At 45.1% G+C, this 5,233-nt stretch overlaps 1 pseudogene; it reads right to left on the bottom strand.

The window, feature by feature from the left end:
* Positions 1–2,900: 2,900 nt before the first annotated feature.
* LOC118091172 (putative CENPB DNA-binding domain-containing protein 1) lies at positions 2,901–4,410 on the bottom strand (annotated as a pseudogene).
* Between the last annotated feature and the right edge of the window lie 823 nt (positions 4,411–5,233).

Below are 5,233 nucleotides of genomic sequence, written 5' to 3'. Positions count from 1 at the left end.
TTGTTTTGAAGCTGCCGGGGATAATCAACAGGAGTTTTGGAGTGAAGTGGAATCAATATGTGGACGACACTCACCTCTAGCTCTCTGTTCTGTCTGAATCAGGAGAGGAAGTTCAAAGGCTGGACCAATGCTTGCAGGTGGAGATGGGCTGGATGTGGGTGAATAAATTGAAGCTGAACTCTGATATGAAAGAGGTGCTACGTGATCCACGTTCTTGTGTCCATGGGTGGGAAGGTGGCCTGTTTTGAATGGGGTTGTACCACCTGGAAGGAGCAGGTCAGTAGCTTTCAGGTATAGTGGATCTGGCATTGTCACTGGAGGCACAGGTAGCCTTGATGATTTGAAATGCCTGTTTCCAGTTTCTGAAAGTTCACCAGCTAAAGCCCCTTCTGGACAGAGATGACTTGGCCACTGTTTTGCATGCACCTGCCAATCATCTGAAGCGACTATGTCTCTGTTTGATGGTGAGTGGACATTTGGGTGCCCGAGAAAGAAAATCTAAATTTTCCCTACACAATGGTAAAATGACGATAAAAATAATTGAAAAAATGGTTGCCCTTTAACTGAGCTCCTTAAATTAGACTGAATGGTAGGGCCAGTCCTGAATTAAATGAATACCAGTTTTATGCGAGGTTACATAGTTTAAAATAAGCATAAACCACAGAACAAAAGCAAAAAAAGACTCTGGAATCCCATCAATAGAACCTGGGATTGAAACTGACAAACATTTTTTAATTCAGTGTCACGATAGCGACATTATTCTTAAAGACTGTGATTCAAAGAACTTGATGCTAAACCCCCCCCCTCACGTTGGAAGAAGGAGCTTGCAGACATCTAGGATGCTTTCTAATGAGATCACAACCAATAATCAACATAATCACATTAACAATAGCCTAATCCCCGAATCTAATTTTGTGACAATTAAATTAGGAGTTCACTTGTTTTAAACTTTGACAGATGGGGACCTACTAACTTGTAAGGAAAAGTCATTTTTTGTTTTTTGTTTGTTTTACTGAGACAGAAACAATGATTCATATGGGCAAATTTTATAGCACACATGTTTCAGTAGTTAACAAGCTACTTGTTGATCCTGAAGTTTCTATAGTTCATTGCAATACTCGGCGAAGCATTTTATTTAGCCATCGTTATTCCTAGGTTACTACCACATGTGTGTATTGCATTAGTTATATAAGGGGTATTAAAGGAGGGGTAGTACATTCCTGGGTGAATCCATTACCTTTCAACTCATGTTGATTTCCTAGGATTAAGAAGTACCTAATACACAACTTGGGTGGCGCTGTGGGTTAAACCACTGAGCCTAGGGCTTGCCGATCAGAAGGTTGGCGTTTCGAATCCCCGGAATGGCGTGAGCTCCCATTGTTCGGTCCCAGCTCCTGCCAACCTAGCAGGTCTTAAGACAGGTCTGATATTCCATGTTAACACATAAACTCTAATTAAACTTTTACTGAGCCCAGGCATTTAGTACCCCAAAAGCTGTGACAATACATACCGGTGTACACACACACACACACACACACACACACACACACACACACACTGGTATATGTTTGTATGTAATGCAAGGTATTTAGGGAACATTTTCCATCTTCGCAGAAATCTGCAATATTTTATAAGGTCACACTTCACCTCCAATTTAAATTTACTAGGCAAAAGTAATCCTTAAAATAAAATACTTGTGTCACCAAAGCAGGAAGCCATAGAGGTGAAAATCTGGAAGCTGATTACTGAAATGTCATGTCATTTACTGTCACTATTTTTCATTATTTTCTCAAAATATGTACCAGCAACCTTTGCAACATCAAGGAGGCTTGCCTGGCACCTTCATTACATATCTTTAGACGCCAGGCAACGACGTTTCTCTATAACCAGGCCTTTGGCTGATTAATGTTCTTTGGCCATTAAATGTGTTTTGGGGAGCATGGTTATTGGTTTGTTTGTTTTAATATGTATTTTGTCTTCTTATTTTGTTTTTTTAATGTTGTGAACGACCTTGTGATCTTCGGATGAAGGGCGGTATACAAATTTAATTAACAATGCTAAATAATATTCAAATCCTCGAGAAGTCACCAAAAAGGACAGGCAAACAAGTGTCAGGCCCAACTAGATAAACTACTTCCAAATTTTTCATTAGGATTGCACTTAGGATTCAATGGAATACATTACAGAAGGAATGGGGAACCTCTGGTCTGGCATTCAAATGTGTCCCTACTCAGGCCCCTTTATCTGGCCCTTGGCCCTTGTCCCTCGCCCCAGACCACAGCACTGTTTCAGGTGACACCCCTCACTGGCGTTGCAAGGCACCCTTCTTGAGTGTATTCTGGCATGACACAAGGGCCACATTCCCTTCCAGGAAAGCTTTTGAGGGCCACATGCCAGTGGGGCCAGAGGCAAAAGTGAGCAACAAATTCAGGTTTTACCTCTATATAGCAGACTTGTTCCTACAAACGCTCACCTCTCCTTCTCCTCATCCCTCACCTCTCCTTCTCCTCATCCAGACAAGCTAGAGCATTAACAGTATTCAAATACAGTGGTACCTCGCAAGGCGAAACTAATTCGTTCCGCGAGTCAATTCGTCTAGCAAAAAATTCGTCTTGCGAAGCGCGGTTTCCCATAGGAATGCATTGAAATTTAATTAATGCGTTCCTATGGGCAAAAAAGGTCAGAACAATGTCAAATTGGGTTTACAGAGTGTTTATAAAGTGCTCTGTAAAGGCATAAATACTGTACAGAGGATTTCAAAAATTTCAAGCACAGAACTTCAACTTTTTAAACATGACAGATTTTTTTTAAAAAAAAAAAAATCAGCAAACATGAGGCAGGACCATCTTTTACATACCCGGAGCTGCGGAGGGTCTCTCTGGGGATGGCATGAACGCTGTTCAACTGGAAGAAGGCGCTGTAGAGGAGGCAGGAACGGTCTCAGGCTGGCTAGGTTCCTCTTCCACTCTTTGCTTCTTCATGATGAACCTCTCCATGGTCTGCTGCTTCAGCCGCCTTTTCAGCACCCCTCTGAAAGAGGACATGATCCTTGTGTCAAACGTGTTCACAAGGTCACATGCCAGTGCCGGCGTGCATAAGTCTGCACATTTTCCCACTGCTGGCAGATGTCCTTAAGTTCTGTGGAGGACAGCTGTTCCTCAATTGGCACTTCTTCCTCTTCCAAAGGGGTCTGCTCCTGCGTAGCCTCTGCCTGCAGTTTGACCAGCTCCTGGATGGACAGTTCCTGGTCATGGTCCTCCACCAGCTCGCAGACGTCCTCCTCTTTGACCTCGAGGCTCATGGTCCTCCCCAATGAAACAATGTCCTCCAGCACTGTTGACTCTGGAGCAGAAACATCAGAGTCACTTCTTGCCACACAGCCTGGCCACAGGTTGCGCCAAGTGGAATTCAGAATTCTCTGGCTGATCCCGTCCCAGGCCATGGTGATCATCTTCACGCAGCTGGCGATGTCGAAGTGGTTCCTCCAGAAATCAAGCAGGGTGAGGTTGGTGCGATCAGTCACCTCGAAGCAGCGCCTGAAAAGCTCATTGGTATAGAGCTTCTTGAAATTGGCAATGACCTGCTGATCCAGATTAACCCAGTCCACAAACAGGACGTGTGTGACCCAAGCCTTAGCGTTGGATCGCCACAACATGCTCAGCTGGTCTTTGTTCACCTTGTGCTTTTTGAAGGCCCATGGGTTCTTGGAGTGGTACACCAGCATGGGCTTTATCTTCAGGTCACTGCTGGTGTTGGCCCAGAAGAGAAGTGTCAGACAGACCTTCATGGGCTTGTGGCCAGGCAGCTTGGTCTCCTCTTGAGTGAGGAAGGTCCTTTTGGGCACCCTCTTCCAAAACAGCTGGGTCTCGTCGCAGTTGAAGACCTGCTGTGGAAGGTAGCCCTGTGTCTTCACGACCTCCAGGAACTCTGTGGCAAATTCCTCAGCCACAGGGACATCAGAACTGGCAGCCTCTCCATGTCTGACCACGCTGTGGATTCCAGATCTGATCCTGAATCTTTCAAACCAGCCTCTGCTTGCCTTGAAGACTTCAGACTCAGCTGAGGTTCCTGGCTGTTGCTGTACGAGGTCTGCGTGCAAGGCCTTGGCCTTCTCACAAACGACAGCCTCAGTCACTGTGGCCCCTGCAGGCTGCTTCTCTTCCATCCAGCTGGCCGGTTCTTCATGATCCTGGCGACTCCCTTGGCTACATCTGTCGCAAGGATCTTCTCCCTCATCTTCAGGGTGGTCCCAATGGTGGATGGATTCCTCCCGTATTCGCTGGCGAGGTCTGTCACTCGCATGCCTCCGTCATGCTTCCGGATTATCTCCTTCTTCATCTCTAGCGTGATCTTCTCCTTGGTCCTCTTCCCGGCCTCTGCCTCTGCAGGAGCAGCCTTCTTGGGACCCATGCCAGCACAGTTGCTACGTTTGCAAAAAAGAAGGCAGTTAAAATCTTTAAAAAAGGCAATGAGAAACCTTAAAAGGCACTTTTTTTTTTAAAAAAAGCCCAGTTTAAACCTTAAAAAAAGGAAAGGCACTTAAAAGGCACATTTTTTAAAAAAGCCCAGTTTAAACCTCAAAAAAGGCAATGAGAAACCTTAAAAGGCACTTTTTTAAAAGAAGGGCACTGAAAACCTTAAAAAGTTTTTTTTTAAAGTTTTGAAAAGTTATTAAAAGTGCAAAGAAACTTACCTTAACTGCTGAAAAGCTTCAAAAAAGTTTCTTTTCTCCTCGAAGTCTCCTCGAAGTCAACCCTGGAACTGCACGTCGAGAAGTGAGCCCAGGCTGCATTGGGAAGGCTTTCTGAAGCTCCAGACACAATGCATCCTTTGTATTGACCGTTTTTCAATTTAAAACAAGTCCAAAAAAGGCGGGGGAAATCGGGAGAAAAATGGGGGGGGGGGTAGCGGGAAAATTCGTCTTGCGAGGCACAGCCGGAAAAAAACATTCGCCTTGTGAGTCACCATAGAAATTGCAAGACGCTTTCGTCTTGCAAGTTTTTCGTTGTGCGAGGCATTCGTCTTGCAAGGTACCACTGTACACATTTCGGCAAGGCAAAAACACTTTTGGGGGATGGACAAAGTGAGGTCAGTAAAGGGCACCGCCTGGGCCAGATGAAGAGGCCTGGAAGTTTGCCTGAGGTTCCCCACCACTGTTAAAACCTTGCACTGTTCCTTGTTCCTCCTTAACTTGCTGTTACTCAGCTAAATCCACATCAGCGTGAGATATCTG

This window comes from Zootoca vivipara, chromosome 9 (assembly GCF_965207765.1).
Source record: "Zootoca vivipara chromosome 9, rZooViv2.hap1.1, whole genome shotgun sequence".
NCBI classification, from domain to species: domain Eukaryota; kingdom Metazoa; phylum Chordata; class Lepidosauria; order Squamata; family Lacertidae; genus Zootoca; species Zootoca vivipara.
The sequence above is the reverse complement of the archived record's forward strand: the minus strand, read 5'-3'. Positions and strand labels throughout refer to the sequence as shown.